Source organism: Mustela putorius, unplaced genomic scaffold (genome assembly GCF_011764305.1).
Source record: "Mustela putorius furo isolate JIRA1106 unplaced genomic scaffold, ASM1176430v1.1 tig00003913_pilon_pilon_pilon, whole genome shotgun sequence".
Classification (NCBI taxonomy): Eukaryota; Metazoa; Chordata; class Mammalia; order Carnivora; family Mustelidae; genus Mustela; species Mustela putorius.
Genome location: NW_025422060.1, coordinates 1,518,404 through 1,539,269, shown reverse-complemented (window position 1 = coordinate 1,539,269; position 20,866 = coordinate 1,518,404). Strand labels below are relative to the sequence as shown.

At 34.0% G+C, this 20,866-nt stretch overlaps 1 pseudogene; it reads right to left on the bottom strand.

The window, feature by feature from the left end:
- Positions 1-5,700: 5,700 nt before the first annotated feature.
- Positions 5,701-6,043, bottom strand: LOC101671499 (annotated as a pseudogene).
- Between the last annotated feature and the right edge of the window lie 14,823 nt (positions 6,044-20,866).

The window sequence follows — 20,866 nt, the reverse complement described above, 5'->3', positions numbered from 1 at the left end:
ATTATGAATTTCTGAAAATTAAAAAAAAAAAAACCAACACAGGTTGTACATTTTTTTCCATTATTTGATCTTTTGTGGACTTTCCTCCTCTGTGTATGCTAAAATCCTCTTTACTGTTTATTTTTATGACAGAATATCTTGTTGATAGTTTAAAGACTTTGATGATGGGGATGATTTCAGTAGCATTCCATTTTTACTTTCATTTGGTTGCCAAATAAGCACAAAACTAGGCTTAGTTGATTAGAAGTAGATTCTGCAGTTTTTAACTATGGAATTCCCTGATGGTATGAAGTATCTTTTGGTATTCTGTGCCTAGAGATACACTCTTGAATGGCAAACTTTGTCATATGCTATCACTAGATTTAAGAAGTTATTGCTGAATTAAGTCCATAAAATATTTGACATCTGGCTGGTCATGCTTCATTCCTATTACCCTGGCATAGTATCATGTGAATAGCACAGTACTCTCAAACCTGAATGCCCAAATTCCAGTGACCTTCTGGGTAGGCCTTGATCATATTTCTTAATCTCCTGTGCCTCACTTTCCTTGTCTGTATATACCTCACAGGGAGATCTGAATGTCAAGAACTTAGAACACTGTCTAATTGTGAAATGTTACTATCATTATCCTTTTACTATAATGTCAGAAGCAGATAAAGGTCTTTGTGAATTAGTAAAATAATTATTTAAAAGACACAATTTTTCACATTCTATAAGGATATAATGGATTCATCAGAATATTCTTAGATAAATTACTTGAATACAATACCTCTTCTTCTGATGCCAGAACATTTCTCTTTTGCTTGTTCTCTCTCTCTCTCTCTCTCTCTCTCTCATGTTTAGGAAATATAAAAAGGTCACATTTGTAGTTTGGGTGTTATGTACACTGTCTTGGCCTAGGCAACACCTGCCACATTTTCCCCAAGTCCACGAAAAAGATTGATTCCCTGACAGAAACAAGAAGTCTAGCAAGTCAAAACATTGCCTCAATAGCTTGCTTAAGGTTATCTTGTTGTCAAACATGCATGTTTTTACCTGTATCCTCTCTCTGAAAGTGTGTGGGATAATACATTTAACCACGGTTTTGGATAACATAAGTAAAATAGCAGCTCAGCCAAACAGATTAAAAGAACAGCTACTGCATTATACAGTATAAGTCTTTTTTTTTTTCTAAATGTTTTATCTTACCTGGTATAACACATAACATTTTTATTGTGAAAACAGAAAGGCGAGTGTCAAAAGGGGCAATGTATGGCACTTAGAAAGAAAAATGTTGAACATAACAAGTTCTCATGTCAGGGCCTGCACAGAGCCACACCTTTAAGATCACTCAGAGGCTGGTTTCTCAATGGGTTTTATTTCCTCAAAGAATAGTTTTGATCTGCTAAATGTAAATTCTGCAAGAAGTATCAAAACCGTAAGGCTGCAGTATAACTTTAAATTGACCCAAAATTTAAATGTACAATGATGAAACTCCTAGCCAGGAAAATGAATAGTAGAATGAAAAAACAGCTCAAGGATCAATTTTGAAGGAAATGCCAAAAAATGTTTTTAAAGATATACTTCCTGCAGCTTTTGTCTTTCCTTTATATTACAGAGAATTTCTTTTCTCACAGTGGGATTTTAAATTAATTTATAATTATACACACTTGCAGGGGATGAGAGAGAAATGACCTAATTATAGACCAAATGGATACCCTCTGGCTATCTTGCAATTAGAGCTACTGGGGTAATAGATGTGCTTTATTTCGCCTTGAGTGGACTCAGTGGTTAACCTGGCAGTGCATGTTGGAAGTGATTCACATGGTCCACAGCAAAATGTCAAAATCTGTGCAGATTATTTGGAAGAAAAAATGAACAGATAAAACTAAATCTGAAAAGTGATTGTGAAACTGAAACTTTCCCTGCCCTGGACAGATAGAAGTACAAACTCTGACCATCAAGGGAGAAAAAATAAGCAAAGGGTTTTAATGCTGTCTCTGTATCTAACTAGATTCTAATTAGTTACAATTATGCTGCTGGGGAATAACAGCTACAGTGACACTGAAGAAGAAAATGCCCAGTTCTAACATAATTCCCACCATTTCTTTAGATTTCTCTTTTTTGCTGAGATTTAGTTAGAAACGGTAGAGAAAGCAAAAGGTCTTAACAGGTATCTAACAGGGTCACTGAAGCAGCAAATTCCTTTTTAGTAATTCTTTGGCCTTCTTACTTTTCTCTCTGTACACTCTACAGCAAAGGGAATAATTGCTTTTATAATGTGTACTCAATTCTTTCCCCTTCTTCCAGCCAAGAGGGCATTTCTCTGCCTGTTCTTTCTGTACCAACCCCAAACAGGATACTTAACCTGCAATTTGAAAAGAGCCATGTTCTTTGTCTAGTTAACAAAAATATTCTGGCTATGGAGTTCCTAAAACCCATATGAAACACTTAGCAAATGATATAAATGACATGTTATTGAGAAGGAGAAAAAGAGCCAATAATGTACTATTCATAGGTAGGGAGAAAATCAGCAGAACAGAGTATTGTCATGTGTGTACAATGGCTACACTGAGTATATCAACGAGGTGAGGAGATTATGACCCAGTTTATGTGTACTGAGGGGGATGGTGATGGTGTGTGACTGCTGACTGTCGAGACAATTCTTGCATTTCAAATGATTAATTATTTGGTACCCTTTTCTGTTTTCTTATATATAAAATGGGATTATCTAAAGCTGTGGGATAGTAAATACTTAAGGTATAAATATTTTATAGCGTCATTGATCCATTTATGTAGTTTTGCTAAACAAAACTATGTAACATTCTTATAGTTTGTCTAGATATTCTAGCTATAATTCATGCAATACTGGTTTTTTTCTTTTTTTTGGATAAAAAAAATTCAAATATTTACCCAAATCTTGTAAAGTGAAATCATGAGATGTTCTGTTCTCAGATCTCTGTTTAAAGGATATATTCTAAATAGAATAGTCATTCAAGCAAATCAGAAACATAGTTACTTACTACAGGGAATGGAAAAAAAATTGAGATTCAAGTGACAGTTTTAACTATATCAAAATGGAGTCACTTGAAAATATGTAAATAGGAGATGAAGAACATTTAAGAAATTAAATAACTCAATGGAAGCAATGAAGAGCAAGTTGGATATCTCACAAAACCAAATAGGTAAATAAGTAAACCAAGTAGGTAAATCTGATGGCTATACATCTATGCAACATTCACAATTATTTACTGTGTGCCAGGTGTGTGGTGGAAAAGACAGAGAGTGGAATTTAGGGTCTACAGGATGAGTTGGACCTAGACTCTTAGGAAAAAGATAGTGATGGAAGTTTAAAAAAAAAACACAAATTTTGCTTCTGTTTTCATGTTGCTAATACAAGTGCAAATATGCTTAAAGATGAAATACCCAGTGGAATAAAAGTAGAAACAGAACTTCCAAACCAGACCTCTGGAGTAAGGCTATCCAAAACCATTTCCCTACTCCATCACTTATGAACTACTCACCTTGAGTGGTCTCTGAATATTTTTCATCACATTTTCCCTTTTCAAGATGAGTATATTAATGGTACCAACTTAATGCTGCATTAAATCTGCTAATATATGTTGAAATTTGGGGACTATATCTATTTTATGGAAACCCTTTAGTAAATGTTGGCTATCACAATTACAGTTATCATAAGGGGAAGTACAAGTTGGGCAATGGTGTTTGGCACATGGGTACTTAATAAATATTTTGAATGATCTAATGAATTAATATGGAAAAATATAAAAAAGTAAATAAAACTTTCTAATAAAGAAAAACATGAGAAGACTGAAATTAAAAACCACAATTATTAAAATAAATGTAGGTAAAAATTACTCTATTGAAAAATTAGGACTGTATATTAATAGAAAGAAAGTTCATATATATTCTGTCACGAAGACATCACTCTTCAAACAAAAATGAAAGAACAATGTTGAAAATGTAGGACAGATCATGCTATACAAGGTAAATGAAAACCAACAGAAAGCAGGTGAGCAATACCAACATCAAACAAAGAAGAGCTCAAAGTAGACACATATTAAATGTGAGAAAAGAAAGTTATTTTGAAATAGAAGATATAATTTACAATGAAGATAAGCAGAAATGTATCACTATGAACCTAAAGTATTATATCACATTGAAAGGAATAACTTGTATAAATATATGGATAAACTATAAGATCTCAAAGTAAGAGGGTATAATATATTTGTCTTATACTTTACCAATTAAGTACCACAAAATGATTATTAAGTAGTAATTCTAAAAAGGAATAAAACAATAAATACAGGAAAAATTAATAGATTAAGATGGAGACTTTAATAGAATTATAGCTAAACTCCAGAGGTAGAAAATCTAATAAGAAAGCCAAATGAAAATTCATGTTCTGGTATTAGGAATTAGACTACATAGACATCATTAATAAAAAGCAAATATTAATTTAAATTTTGAGATAATGTATGTGTGTGTGTATCTTATGTATGAAATATAAATCAGTATAAGTTAAGCAGTAAGAGTTAAAAAGAAAACCCCCAAACAAAATAAATAACAAAGTAAAACACTCCTTAGTAGAATAAAAAGTATAAAGAATGAGACAAGTCACAAAAGAATTCATTCCCAAAACGTTGGTTTTAAAAATGAGCTCTGTCAAGCATTCAAGGAACAGATAAATTCTATGAAATTAGGATAATATTAAAAGCTTTTCAATTTCCTGAGGCTTGATACTTCTAAACATTACTAAGATAGCATAGAAAAGAACACTATATATTCCCAAATGAATATAGATGAATATAGGATAAAACATTTCTAAAAAAGTCATTAGCGTGTTCAACCAGAGTGTACTTGAAGAACGTAGTACATAATGCAATTCAAAATAGTGGTTGGTTTGGTAGGACACAGACAAGGGACTGATAATACATAGATATTGGAAATGCTCTTATTCCTAGCCTGGGTGGAGATTTGTTGAGAGTGTTTTTTTTTTTTTAATATTAAAAAAAAATGTTTATCTGAGTGCAAAAGAGAAATCACAAGCAGGGTGAAGGGGTATAGGAAAAGTAGGCTCCACTCTGAGCAAGGAGGTCAATGTGGGACTTGATCCCTGAGCCAAAGGCCACCACTTAACGACTGAGCCACCCAGACACCTGGGAGTGTTTTTTGAAGTTGTGTTTTGTAACTTACACATACATTGCTTAAGTTATTTTACATGTTTCAAATATTACCTTAATTAAAAATAACAGGACAAAAAAGAAGATTACACATAATAAATTTTACTTAGTCCAAGAATGTAAGTCTCATTAAACATTGGCAAATGTAGTAATGTGATTCCTCATATTAGTGAGAAGACTGCATGACCATGTGACTAATTAAAAAACAAACATTAGCTATAATTCAGCAACCACTCTTTTTTTTTTTTTAAGATTTTTATTTGTTTATTTGACAGACAGAGATTACAAGTAGACAGAGAGGCAGGCAGAGAGAGAGAGGGAAGCAGGCTCCCGGCTGAGCAGAGAGCCCAATGCGGGACTTGATCCCAGAACCCTGGGATCATGACCTGAGCCGAAGGCAGTGGCTTAACCCACTGAGCCACCCAGGCGCCCCAGCAACCACTCTTTTATTTTTTTAATATAACAGAACATTTAATTACATTAGTTTCCCATCAACACACTAGTCATTTAATGTTAACTATATTGTCCATTTCCATTGGTTGGCAGGAGGCTTTTCCACTAAGGGCTCCCATGGTTTCCACTGTATCATTTTCTTGCCGACCTAGTTCATTTCAGCCTGAAGAATCACCTCTTCTAGGTAGCCTCCCCGAACTCGGTCTTCTAATTTCTTAATACCTGGTTCTGCTTTAACTATACTTAGCTACTCATTTGTAACCTGTTCTGTATACTTTCTATATGCTGCATTTTTAGGAATTTGCTTAAGAACATCAAATCTTTATGTACAATATTCTTAGCATTTTGTGTGGACTTTCAGATAAAGCCAATCCCACAAGGCCAGTGGTCTTCAGCAAACCCACCATGATAGCCATTCAGCATCCATTCTTACAAAATTTTTTAAAACACTAAATCCATGGTTACTAGGTATAGTTATGTAATAAGATGTTTTATCTGAACCAAGAGCAGATATCATGCTGAATGGAAGTATACTGTTAATAACAAGAACAAAATACCAATGCTCGCTTTCATCTCTACAATGAACACTGTTCTGAAAATCATAGCAGGTATAAAAAGAGAATAAAAAGAAATAAAAATTCATTCACTTTGGAATGAACCTGCCATTAGTTACTATTTTTTTTATATTATAGAAAACATAAGGTAATCAATTGCAAAATCATTTGAATTAATAAAAATTTAAATAGGCGTCCACTTATTTAGTAAATACACCAAAATATAATAGCTTTTCTGTATAGTAGTTAGAAAATATAATAGAAAAATAATCATTATATTCACAATAGCAAATAATCTATAAATTATTTAAGAATAAACTTAATAAAAGACATATAAGACAAATGTAATTATGAAACTACACTGACTGTCATAGAATAAGAGCTGAATAAAAGAAGGTGCATGCTCTTTTCCTGGATGGTAAGACAAAATAATTTAAATGTATAAATCTTCAAAAATTAATATTCAGATATAATTCTAATTAAAAACTCTTGGTATAGTTTAATTTTTGATAAAATCATACTTAATCTTGAAGAATAAACATGAAAGAATATGGTTAGGAAATTTTTGAAAAAACGTAATAATTTGTCCTATCACATATTAAAACATATGATGAAGATATAACAAATAAATAGCATTTTTCTAAAAGCAGGTTAGACTAGGAGCACCTAGGTGTTTCAGTCAGTTGAGGGTCTGACTCTTGGTTTGAGTGCCAGTCATGATTTCCTGGGTCATGAGATCAACCCCACACTGGGCTCTGCACTTAGTGAGTAGTCTGCTTGAAGATTCTCTCCCTCTGTCCCAACACTCTTCATGTGTATGCTCTTTCTCTCTCTCTCTCTAAAATAATTAAATAAATCTTAGAAAAATTATAGTAGACTAGAAACAGACCATAATCTTAAAATAAATTGAGACAAGTATAGATAAAAATCAGTATATGACCCCTCAAGCCATAGTATTATGGTATTAAAATACAATATTATAAGCTCTTCATATTTTAAGCTTATACAATATTATAGCTCATCAAACCATTAAGTAAAAAGTGAACTATTTATTTAGTGGTATGACAAAACAAGCTATTCCATATTTTATGGACAACATTCATTGTTATTGCATACTTCAACCGTAACTAAATTAAAAACTACCAAAAAATCCATAAAATGTTTGATGCAAATTGCTGAATATATGAACAGTTATCCTGTGGGGTCAGGCCTTCCTATGCATGACCAACTGTAGAACTATAGGAAAATGTTCATAAATTGGCAGAAACCATAACAACGAAAGCCTTAAATAAAAGCAGGAGATAAAAAAAAAAATTCAGAATTTTTCAGAAAATCACTATAAACGGTACTAGAAAGCAAACCACAAATCCAAAAAAAAATCTAGTGTCTATATGCAAATACCCAATTCTGATATGTAAACATTTCTTTCAAGTTGGTAAGTAAAAAAGGAATATCTTAATGGAATTTTGAGCAAAAGACACAGCATGGAATTTAAATTAATGAATTAAAGTGGACAATAAATGAATAAAAAGATGTTTGGATTCAATAACAAGGAAAGAAATGCAAATAATACAAAACCAAAATAGTATTTTCCATCTATCATATTTTCAAAGACTAAAATAATTACTAATAGTATAATCAGGATGTTGGAAAGTAGCCAAACTTCTGTTACAAGTTAATAAAACTTTTCTAGGGGCGCCTGGGTGGCTCAGTGGGTTAAGCCGCTGCCTTGGGCTCAGGTCATGATCTCAGGGTCTTGGGATCGAGTCCCGCATCGGGCTCTCTGCTCAGCAGGGAGCCTGCTTCCTTCTCTCTCTCTCTCTCTGCCTGCCTCTCTGCCTACTTGTGATCTCTCTCTGTCGAATAAATAAGTAAAATCTTTAAAAAATAATAATAATAAAAAAATAAAATAAATAAAACTTTTCTAAAGAGCTATTTAAAAAAAGTATCATGTGTATACCCTTTAATCCAGCAATTCCATTTTTAGTAATTGCTTCTAAGGAAAAATACCCTCAAAATTCCAAGTGATAGTAGGTTTATTATAGAGCTTAGATATATAATTTATATATGTATTAAGTAATCATAAATAATCTAAGTGTTGAATAATAGCAACTAAGTAAATAAATTATCTCAAAGTTATACAGTGATCTATTACACAATCATACTAATTGAATATGATAAAAATATATCAATGGAGAGAGATGAACAAGCACATTAGGGTGCCTAATATGGTCTCATTTTTATATGAAAATAGAAATCTCCCTCTCTCTCTGTATGTATATACATATGTATATATGTTATAGGCTGAACTGTGTCCCCTCAACATTCATAATTTGAAGCTCTAACCCCCAGAACCTCAGAATGTGAATACATTTGGGGATTGAAACTTAAAAGAGATTATTACATTAAAATGAGTCTATTAGGTTAATCCAATCTGACTGATATTCTTATAAGAAGAGGGAATTTGGACAAAGTAACGCAGGGACACAGACATACCCAGAAGAAGCCATGTGAGAACAGAGTGAGAAGGCAGCCATTTGTAAGCCAAAAGAGAGGCCTCAGAAAAAAAACAGACTTGCCTGCATCTTACTCTTGGGCTTCTAGTACCCAGAACTTAGAGAAAATAAATTTCTGTTGTTTAAGTCATTTAGTTATGATATTTTGTTAGGGTAGCCCTAGCAAACAAATGCTCTATGTTTGTGCATGTGCATGGGTCTATGTGTGTATGTGTATATATATTACATATACATTATAAATGTATTACATATACTATATATGTGTGTGTGTGTGTGTGTATGTATTTATATAGACACAGACACTCATACACACACATATATACATATATTTGGTAGCCAAAATAATATATCCCACAATGTCGATAGTGGTTATTTCTAGACATTCATGATTTTGGGCTTATTTTTTCTAGATATTTATAATTAGTACTTGTTTTTATAAGAACAAAAATAAAGTCTCTTTAATTCACAAAAAAAGAAGCTCAGTACTCAACTGATTCTTGTTTTGTAAATCTAGTATAGTGCCTTATGCATAGAAAAGGCACAATATAAATTGTATTGATTAAAACAATTAAAGACTAAATTGTATGAATTGACAGGTTTTTGTTAAATGACTCTCTAAAGCACAATAAACCTCCATGGAGATAACAGTATCTACAGATTCTTTTTGTATTCAGGTCTATACTTTCAGGGTGCTCTCTCTCCTACCCTGCCCAGGAGGCAAATGCATAGGACTTATATTTGATTTTTACCTATGTTTACTTCTATTTTTCTTTTAAGAAATTTCAGTTCCTTACTAGTTACAGATTCTATTTTTAGGCTTAATTGGCATCATTTAAATTTTTTTTTCCTGACATTTGATTTGTGTGTGTGTGTGTGTGCTTTCTGTTTTATTTTGTTTGTTTGTTTGTTTTCCCTGACACTGCATTTTGGTTAGGTTATGTATGAACTTGGTGCAATGGCTCCCTGACGTTCAGGTTTCTCTTCCTGTGACCCACCATCTCCCTGTTTCCACCTCCGAAGCTACCATAGCATATTGACAAGTGAGAATGGATAGAGCCTCAGTGTCTGACATAGATAAAGCTATCAAAAAACACCCTGCAGGGGCAAGCCCCAGGTCCAAATAGGTCTTGTTAAATCTGTATAGACACTTTAGAGTTCCTCTTTCTGAACATACATTTAATCATTGTACAGATGCAAGCCATTTTCCCTTTGCCCCTAAACTCTGGATCCTGAGATCACAAATCTGTACCTCCTGCGGGCATGTATCTTTTATTAATGGAAACATCAAAATTCCAGTGTAGCTTTGGCAACTCAGTTTGCAGAGAATTATTAAGCTATTTTGAGTGCTCCAGAAAAGTAGGATGCATATCTGGTATTAAAAAATGTCATACAGAGATGGAAATCTAATCAATCGTATTTCAGATGAAGGAATAAATAGTCTTTGTGATTTATGTTATTAGTGAAACTAGTTAATAGAAGTAAATTAGGTTTATGTGTGACAGAGACATTATCAATTAATAGCTCCTGCATTTTCAGTACCTTGTATATAAAATAAAATGATAAAATAAAATAAAATAAATCCTTGTCTTTAGACCTAGAATCTTAAGTGTCACCAGAAAGAAATGTATTTCCTCCTTTTTCAGTTCAATCATTTAAAATTTCTCAAACATACATTAGATAAATTAATGAAAGAAAGATTGGTCATGGAAAGGGGGAAATCATAAGTTTCTGTGACAGTGGAAAACAGAAAGCATACAACTAATGTCATTTATCTATTAATAACCATCACTGAAATTTGTGGATTCAGGGTTGCTGTAACTGGAAAATTGAAATTGAAAGACCTCCTGTTGGGAATGCGTATTGCTTCTCATAGCCAAGCTTCTCAGGGGTTTGAGTTCAGTACTTCATCAAGGGAGGGAAGCTTTTCATGTAATGTATGTGAATGCAGGAATTAGTGTTCTGAAACTCATATTTCCCAAAATACAATCTTAATTAAATTTTTTACAGCCTTTCTGGGGATGGTTTTGCTGAGGTTGCCATTTAGGTAGCTTCATGGTGCAGCATTTATGGGTTTGGGTTCAATGGTTTGCTTATGCAGATCCTGCTGCACTGCACTTGCCCCCATGTTGGCCAAAGTAAAAAAACACAGGTATTTCCAATTTTCTGTTCTGTAAGGAAGATAACAGAGATTGAATGCTAAACTAGTTTTATAGAGAATCTGAGAGATATGAAATGGAATATTTCTATTTGAAGTAGAAAGGGGTTTTCTAAATGGGAACAATATTGATGAAAGGATTCTGTTAGAAATATCCTAGGAAAGCTATAGTTAAGAAATTTAAACTAGATCCTTTTATTAAGTCTAGTTAACATTAAGGCTTTAAAGGCAAAACTGTTGTAGTAGGTAACACTAAATGTTTATTTTGTGCTAAGACTAATTACCTGACATTACACTGTAATTTAATTAAATGATGGAACCAGGTTTAAACTTGTTTAGCCTGAATCCAGAGCCTTGTGAACTACCAAGTTGTATGATACTCTTTTATTATGAAATGGTGGGAGATAGAAAGCTTCTCGAGGCAGTGAATCATGAAAATACTGCCTGACATACTAGAATCTTCTTTAGACCTCAGAGTGTCTTATAAAATTAAATTCTGTTCAAATATATAGATAGATATATAATTATCACAGTCTGGTATTGATGGTGCAGCAATTAGTCAAGAGGAACAAATATTTAAAAATTTTAAAAAGGTAACCATAATCCATCCCTTCTTTCCTTCTTTCTTTCTTTCCTTCATTCCCTCTTTCCTTCCTTCCCCTATATTTGGTATTTAGTCACTTGCTATACAAAATTGAATTTCCATTTCATCCAGTGTCTCCAATTTTCTTTTTAAAATTTATTAAACTTTACTTCTTAAAGATAATATTAGGTTCGCAAAAAATTGAGCAAAAAGTACAGCAAGTTCCCACATCACCTCTCCCTTTGTCCCAGTTCCCCCATATTTAACATCTTGCACCAGTGTTGGTACATCTGTTATTATCTGTGAGCCAATATTGATATACTATTATTAACAAAAGTACATTATTTCCCTTCCCCTTGATAGTGGACTGGATGTAGTGATTCACTTCTAAAGAGTGTGGTAGAATTAATTGCATGTGACTTCCAAGACTGGATTTTAAAAGGCATTATAGCTTTCTCCATGCTCATTCTCTTGCTCTAAGGGAAGCCAATTGCCTACATCACAAGGATACCATGTCAAGCAGACCCATGAAGAGATTCACATGGCAAAAAACGTGGCCAATAGCCACGTGAGTGACCATCTTGGAAAGCAGACCCTCCAGCCCCAGTAAGCCCTCTGATGACTGCAGCCCTGGCCAACATCGTGATAGCAACCTTATGAAAAATGCTGTCAGGCCACTTAGCTAAGCTGTTCCCAAACTCACAGAACCTAAATAACGTAATAAATGCCCATTGTTACATAAGCTTTGGGTTGCAGCATAATTTGTCTCACTATAATAGTTAACTGATACCCAAGGAGAGATGATTTGTCAAAAAGTTTCTCCCAACTCTTGGAGTATCATAGAAAAGAGGGAAAGATGGGGAGAAAACAACGAAGTTAGGTCTGCAGCATATTGAAACATTGAAAGAAACGAAGCAATGGAAACAGAAACCTTAAGCTCAAACTGAAATCATGTCAAAAGATCTTAAGAAATAGTAACATTGATATTCTAGGAAAAACACTGTATAGGGTATAATATTTTAAAAATTTAAGAATCATTTTCCTTGCAAACACTTTTGGTATTTAGGTTACCTATTGAATCCATTCATCCATCCAATTTCTCAAGCCAGAAATCTGGAGCCTGGTAGATTCTGTTCTTCCACTGGCACTCTTTTGCTAATGGAAAACCAAGTGCTGTTATTTTCAAAACTTCATTAATTTAAAAAAATCTGTCTGCTTTTTCCTTAATTCTGCCACTGCTTTATTTCCAGCACTCATTGCTTACAACTTACAACTCTGCAGTCATTTCCTGACGGCAGTGTATTCTTCATTCTATATCAAAGTAATCTTTCTAGAAAGCAAATATAATCTTATCACTCATCTATCCTGATGATTATCCTGATTAACTCAACATAGAGATTCCATGATTTGGCTTCAGACTACCTCTTAAATTTCTTTTCCTGAACTCGCAGTCTCTCTCTCTCTCTCCTCTCTTTTTTAAAGATTTATTTATTTATTTCAGAGAGAGAGAAAGAGACCAAGAGAGAGCATGAGCCAGAGGGGCAGAGGGAGGCAAAGATCTAAGGCAGACCCTGAGCTGTATGCAGGATTTAGTGTCACTACCATGAGATCACAACATGAGCCAAAATCAAGATTCAGATGCTTAACTGACTGTGCCACCCATGTGCCCCTCAACTTCTCTCTCAATACAATGTTGTTTCATACCTCCCTGCCTCCCTATAGGTGCAAACCTGAGCTCCACTACTGACTTGTATGGGTATGTGGATTATTCCTTCTCTCTCTAAGCCTCAGAACCCTCATCTATAAAGGAAAAGCAATCATAGGATATGATTAATAGAGTTGTTTTGATTATTATAATATGTAAATGTTAATGTAAATTGCTTGGGTGGGTATCTTATGCATAATAAATGCCTATTACCTCCAAAAGTTTTTTCCTCTATCTCCATCATTTATCTTTCTTTTTTTTTTTTTTAAGATTTATTTATTTGAGAGAGAGAAATCACAGATGAGGGGGGCAAAGGGATAGGGAGAGAGAATCTCAAGAAGACTCTGTGTTGGGGTGCGTAGGTGGCTCAGAGAATTAAGCCTCTGTCTTCGGCTCAGGTCATGGTCTCAGGGTCCTGGGATTGAGCCATGCATCTGGCTCTCTGTTCAGCAGGGAGTCTGCTTCTCCCCTCCCCGCCTCTCTGCCTACTTGTGATCTTCACCACCCACCCCTCTGCCTGCCTCTCTGCCTTCTTGACACTTACTTTTGTCTGTCAAATAAATAAATAAAATCTTAAAAAAAAAAAAAAAAGACTGTGCTGAGCTTGGAGCCAGACGTGGGGCTTGAGATCACGACCCCAGCTGAAACCAAGAGTCCGGCACTCAACCAACTCTGTCACCTATGCACTTAACATACCCCCTTCTTTGCCTAGCTGGCTCCTACTCTCTTTTCAGATTTAATGAAGATGATAACACCTTGGAAAGTTTCATTCAGCCACGTAGATTTTGATGCTTTCTTTTTGTGTTTCTACAGACCTATTGCCATGGTAATAATCTACCCCCCCTTTTTTTAAAATTGTTTCTTTGTCAAACTTAGTTCTTTATTATATATTTACTACCTAACCTCTGCCCATAGTATTTTTAGGGAAAAGATTAATTAAATAAATGAACAAAAAAACCCCAGAAACTGTCTACATCTATAGCTTAATTTAATTGTACTTTTGTATTTTTGTGTTCTCAAGATAGACGAACATCAGTGAACACTCACCAAAATTATACAAAACTTCTAATGTCATACAAGGTTTCATAATAACTTATTAATTTACCCTTAATGGGATATCTCATTTAACAAATCCATCAAACAAATAAGCAGACAAACCAGGATATCAGGAGTGCAAACTTGGAAGATATTAACTAATAGACAAATAAGTATAAAATTTTTCCTGCTGTATATGCACCATAATATTAGACACTATAGTATGTTAATTTACCCATGATAGAAACAACATTGTCATGTATAATGTGTATCAAAACTGTGGATAAAAACTAAAGTTTAATTTTATATGGTATGATTATACATGTTAAATTTTTTGAAATAATTTATTTAAATTACAATGTTAAATCATCTTCTTCAAGCAATCTATTACATATAAGTCCCTATTACATATATTTATATGCAACTCAAATCTACTGACTCCATAAATCCTTGCCTGTTAGTGTCCAAATATATTGTAGTGATGCAGTGATGTGTCACCCAGACCCTCTTCAGAACTAAAATGTTCATTCCTTTAGCTATGAGATCTCTCTCGGAATTGTCCTTGACAGAAAAAAGACCACCTTTCTCAAGGTCATGCCCACTCCCAGGGGCCTCTACCAAGGCCTTTGTTTGTGACTGCAATGCAACCCAGTTGTGCTAATCACCTGAGGCATCCTTCCCTTCCCCCACAGCTATTAATCCCAAAAGCTTTTCCTAATAAACATCTTGCATGCTAATCCCTGTCTCAGTATTGTCTTTGCCAGGATCTTTCACTATAGCATGTATTAAGTCTTCAAATCATTCTTATGATTGAACTTCCATAACAACATATTTGACTTTTGATGTCACACATGCACTTATTTAAGAATACATTCCATCACTTGTACACTCATTCACTAATTCATCTAATTTATTAATTTGCTAATTAATCTCTTCTTTTATGACATTTCTAAAAATATTTAGGAAAACCATGTAGTATTACTTTGTGAAAATCAGAATTGCCCTGCTTTATCCATTCTGAGATGAATTCTTTCCTTTTTCTTTTTTCACATTTTACCATCTATGTGACATCTTGATAGAGTAGGCAGTTAACTAGCTGTAAGCAGGGAACAAATGCTTTCTGACATTAAAAGGGCAGAAACCAGGTTCTAAACAGCCCAGAAAAATCCTGGGGGGATACTCATGGGTTCCTCCTGTAATTGCTGCCCTACAGTAACCTACAGCTTCATTATAAAACTTTTACTTTGAGGTTTTGACCATCCCCCTGATCCCCACAGAGGAGAGATGCCATGACCATTTCCAACAGGTACCACATAGGGCCAAAAACTTCCCCTCCTGACCCATAGGAGAAGTCCCTTAGATGACTGGTCTCAGTCAGAGACCACTGTAGCTATGAACCATAACCCATGCAAGTATAAAAAACAAGACAACCCTAACCCTGACATAGTTGTCACCCCTGGTCCTGTCTGCTCTTCCATCTTAAAAGTATGCTTTTTTTTTTTAATTGCTATTAAACTCTTGCTTAGTTGAGAGTTTGGATTTTAATTTTTTCTTAGCTGAATTTAAGAACAAATGTTGGTGCTGAGGCAGGGAAGGAACATGTCTATGACAATCTTACCCTCTCTGTTCACCAGACAAGTTCATATAGTAATTGTCATTGCTGTGAAAGTATAAACCTGGTCATTATCATTGATGACTGAGGGAACAATTAAAAGCTCCTAGTAATTTAAGTGATGTATCATATAGAGACTATTGGAAGTATTGTGAATCCTAATTGTTGAATATATATCTTTGTTGATATTTTTGGACAAGATCAAGAAACACCTGTTTCAAAACTTGCAGAATGGTTTCTAGCTTCTAGCATAATGATTGATTTACACAGAAGATATTAATGAATACTAAAACTATTATACAATAGGCTGCTGAGGAATTGGTTATTGACAATATCTTGCTGAGGGAATGGGATACTGACAATATCTTGGAGTACTTCTCAATAGATGCTTACTAGTTTTTTTTATTAATTATTAAAAAAATTTTTTTATAAACATATAATGTATTTTTAGCCCTAAGGGGTACAGTTCTGTGATTCTCCCGGTTTACACACTTCACAGCATTCACCATAGCTCATACCGCCCCCAATGTCCATAACCCGGCTACCTTCTCCCAATCCCCCACCCCCCAGCAACCCTCAGTTTGTTTTGTGAGATTGTCTCTTATTCATTTATTCTTTTCCTACCCCTCAACCCCCCCACCATGTTACATCTCCACTTCCTCATATCAGGGAGATCATATGATAGTTGTCTTACTAGTTTTTAAGTGAAATGTTACCTTTATAATGAGGTTGTAGTAGACACCGGATTAACCAAGTAATTAAGCTTAACAATACTAATAGTGGAACAAACTTACACTATTTGCCTCCAGATGTGATGCAATTAGACATATATAACATCACCTATATAGCATTTTATCAAAAATGTTTAACCTGAAAAAAATCATGAGGAAATTTTCAGGCAAATCCGTAATGTGAGGTATTCTATAAGACAGGCCTGGACTCTCCAACAAAGTTAATGACATATACAAACCACATACAGATATACACACACGTACAAACACAAACATGCACAGTGTGAGAAACTGTATCAGAATAGAAGAAACTTACAGATGTAATAACCAACTTGATTGAACCTTGGATCAAGAGAACAGACAGTTACCATCTAGGAACAATCAGGGAAGATTAAATATGGATTGAATGTATTACTGATTTAATGTGAATTTTTTTAATAGGATCACTATCCTATTGTGATTATTTTGGATAATGTTCTCCTCATAGTAGATGCACATTAAGAAGTTTAAGTGACATATCATGATGACTATAACTTATTTGCAGATGGTCCATCAAAGTCCTAATGGGGAGAGGAAGATAAAGCAGCTGTGTAATATTACACAATATATCAGGGTTTACAGGAATTCATTGCATAATTTTTCAACTTTCCTGTGGGCTTGATAATTTTCAACACAAAAAGTTGGGGAAATAATACTATATATGTAGGATTTACATATAGATACACAATACAGATTTACAGAATAGGTGTCAGCAGCTTGGAAAAAAATTCCTGGATACAAGAATGAGCACTCCCAAGAAATGCTGCATAATCAGTGCTCTTCATGACGTGGGAGGTCGATATTGTGTGCAAAGTTGTAGACTCTAACACTTTCTAATCAGCCTAGGAAGTAAATAATTTTTAAGAATACTTTGACCAGGGGTGCCAGGGTGGCTCAGTGGGTTAAACCTCTGCCTTTGGCTCAGGTCATGATCTCAGGGTCCTGGGATTGAGCCCCACATTGGGCTCTCTGCTCAGCAGGGAGCCTGCTTGCACCCTCCAGCCTGCCTCTCTGCCTACTTATGATCTCTATCAAATAAATAAATAAAATCTTTAAAAAAAAAAGAATACTTTCACCGATTTATTTTGTTTTTAATTTCACTTTTATGTGTGCACTCAAGCACATGATTTCTAATGATACACATAATTTCTAAATCATCCTAGTTTTTAATAAAGCAGAAGTAAAAAAAAACAAAATAAAATAAAGGGATGAGAGTATTTTGAGTGGTTTAATTGGCAGAGTTCTTTCTTAGTGATACATAAAGTAATGGTGTGACTTACAGTTAGTTGATGGCATTTTAAATTGGGTAAAATATGCTCAAAGAACTGCAATATTTATTTCTTCTCAAATCAAATTGGTGAATGGTATAGTGATCTTATGAATGCCAAAATAAGAAAATACTTTGCAGAATTGTTAATGTTAGTCTATCAACACACTGATTCTTAAATTCTGATTAAATATTATACCAGAGATGATCTATACATAATGGAAATTGTGATTCTTTAAAAGAGGAGAAACAATTACCAAAGCCAAACAACAAAGTGGAAAGCCATTAATTGCAACCATAGCCTGCCATTTTCTATATTTAACCTTTTACTGTAAACATTCTAAAACATATGCATTTATAGAAAGAATAGAACAATTAAACCTCAAGGACATCAGCCAGCTTTGATAATCACTAAGATTTGTCCAAAGTCCACCAACTCTTTTGAAATAATTCAAGAAAATGATTTATTTATAGATCAGATTCAAAGCCTTCTCAAAGTTTCTTCTGTATCTATGATTTCATTTTAAATATTTTATTTATTTATTTGACAGACGGAGATCACAAGTAGGCAGAGAAACAGGCAGAGAGAGGAGGAAGCAAACTCCCCACTGAGCAGAGAGCCCAATGCAGGGCTTGATCCCAGGACCCTGGGATTATGACCTGAGCCAAAGGCAGAGGCTTTAACCCACTGAGCCACCCAGGAGCCCCTGTATCTATGATTTTTAAATTTGTTGCCTTAGTTGACATTGAATGAATACACTTTCACAATAAATACAAAAATATATATGTCTATATGTATATATGCCTGTACAGATATATAGATATAGATTGTAGATAAAAATACATACATGCCAATGCATGTATATGCTTGTTTGCATTTATGTTCTGTGGGTTCTATTTTACTGTGAGGAACTGAAGAATGTAGATGATTTGCTCTAGGGAATTAAGTTTATTTAAGCTAGATTTAGGACCATGACCGTTCTAAACTTTTATCCTTAAATTTCCTGAGATAAAAAGCAATGAGGATAATTCAGAGAAAAAAATTATAGTAAATTAGAAAATGATTAAAATAGACATATAAAAAATAGAAGTGTCTGTTAGGAAATAGCTTGAAAATCTGAAATAAGCACAGGTTATTATACCTTGGTTGGGAATTTAAAATCCTGTTGAATAAAGTTTCCATATGGCTGAGGACATTTTACTCTGAACTGATTTACTAGGTTTCTCCTATCACCCACACACCTAATACTTAATATATTTTCTTTTTACTCCAGTTACAGAGATTCTATAAATCAAATTCTGGTTATCTAGATTTTTAATTCTTGGAATACATATTATCTTCACCTTTGCTTTGTATACAATGTTCTATTCAGTGAATATGCATTCTTCTGTCTCTAAGGAATTATTGATTTGGATGTAGCTGGATCTCTCCAATATGAGGCAGTTTGAAAATGCTATTTTTATTCAGATTAAAGAATTTGGAATTCAACAAGTCAATAGTATATGGAGGATGTCAGGCTGATTCACTCCCTAAGTAGTCTTTTCAGATACCCTGGGGTATAGGATAAACTATGTATAGATTATTCAGGTCTGACTGCACAGCATTCTATTTTAATTCCATTTTACATTAAGAGCTATGCAGAATGTCTGAGGGCAGCAAATCAATTGGACTACAAGGGATGTATTGAATCATTGATTTGAACACAGCATAGTGCCTTGCGAGATATAAAATATTGATTAAAACAAACTAAAGCAGTTTTTTCTACTTCCTTTATTTAAAGTTATTTAACGTTTTGATTTTATTAGTTAGATGGAGATATGCAAGAATTATGAGATATATATGAAACTATTTGAGACTACTTTAATGCTCATCAGTAAGATCCTGTGAGACTTTTTAACTATTCCAAACTGACTTTTTCTGAATATTCAACTTTATACTGATGAGTTGTACAGACAGAATTTACCTACTGATATTTATTTGGTGCTGAGTCTTGGCACAGAGTAGGGTTCTGTTAAAGTTACACTAAAAAAACAATTTTTTAAAACTCACATAGAATCATTTGTAAATGACAGTTTTCTTAACAGTTCCACAATGCAATGAAAGAACTGATTATTAACAATCTCACATATTAATGGAGATGCACATCTATAAAATAAGCAGTTTTCAATTAAATTGAAATCTTGAAAATAAGCAGACACAATCAAAATAATTCCAAGTGTTCTAGAGAAGTTGGACAAAGGTTAAGTCCCCCAAAACATTTCAGAAATGATAGTTTCCTCTTGGTCCAATTAGGGAACCTGAATGTCATTATGTTGTTGAGGTTCTCAGGAGCACATAAAATCTCCCTTCAAATCATAACACATGTGCTATTTCTAAATTTCTTTCCATCCTAAACAAAAGACGAATTATTAAAATGTGGTGAGATTTCATGCAGAATTGGCAGTCAGTTTAGAGGGCAATAATTTAACACTTGCACTGTGAAATTAAAATTTACCTCCACTCAGTGTAATTCTACTGACCAGCAACAGGCATTTGTATTTTTATTTTATTTTACTTTTATGAGAGCAGAGAGATTTAATTACTTTAGTTTAAACAGAATTGCCTACCACTGCTTGTTGACAGGCCTCTGGTGCAGGCAAATTATGGCAGATAATGTTACTGCTCCAACGAGCTTCCTGAGGGGCACCCGGTCTCCCTGCTCTTAGTTGAGCTAAATAGAAGGCCCTGGAGGCAGTGGCTCAGGGTCCCCTGCCAAGAAGTCACCTTTTTGTAAAAGAAAGATGCTTTGAGAATCAGATTTGCTGCTCAGCTCTGCTGCGCCTGTAATCTCACACTTTTTCCCTTCTGTGAATTCTTGCTTTTGAAGACAAAATTTTGTTCCTTTTCTTTGTATGTACAGTATAATAAAAGTAAAGTTTAATTTCCTCTTAATTGAAACATATGGGCAGTTAAATATACATTGTTGTTATTGTTGTTATAGGAGTTGTTATGAGTTGTTACTCACAGCTTAGCTTTAATTAGAATAGGAATGG